General features: G+C 58.5%; 1 non-coding gene across 1 annotated transcript; it reads right to left on the reverse strand.

Annotated features, from left to right (window-relative positions):
• Positions 1–164: 164 nt before the first annotated feature.
• On the reverse strand, positions 165–291 carry LOC113745346 (small nucleolar RNA SNORA71). The gene has a single exon (XR_003462107.1). It is a non-coding gene; the product is annotated as a small nucleolar RNA SNORA71 (small nucleolar RNA).
• Between the last annotated feature and the right edge of the window lie 200 nt (positions 292–491).

Genomic DNA, 491 nt, shown 5'->3' on the forward strand with positions numbered 1-491 from the left:
ACACGGAGGACACACACACGTCGACGCGGACACACACGCGTCGACACGGAGGACACACATGGAGGACACACACATGGAGGACACACACATGGAGGACACACACATGGAGGACACACACACGTCGATTTGCCATCAGACAGGAAGTGATTACATGGCGTGTTCAGTGTGTGAGAGCGCCAGGGTCTGACAGGAACAGGAAGTCCTTCAAACACGGGAAAGGCTCTCAGCTTCATCTTCCTGTACTATCAATGACCTGACGACGAGGACGCCATGGTCACTTTCGATACAGGGCGGCGGCGGCGGCGGCGGCGGCGGCGGCTGAACTCACCCGGCGATCTTGTTGCGGAGCTTCTTGCTCGGGATGATGGCGATCTCCTCACACACACGCTTGTTGGTGTGGAAGTCGCTGCCCAGGCGGGTGTAGTACTTCTCAATGATGACCCGGGCGGCCTTCTTCACCGTCTTAGTCCGGACTCGTCCCTGCAGCACAC

The sequence above is a fragment of the Larimichthys crocea genome, unplaced genomic scaffold, assembly GCF_000972845.2.
Source record: "Larimichthys crocea isolate SSNF unplaced genomic scaffold, L_crocea_2.0 scaffold66484, whole genome shotgun sequence".
Lineage (NCBI taxonomy): Eukaryota > Metazoa > Chordata > Actinopteri > Sciaenidae > Larimichthys > Larimichthys crocea.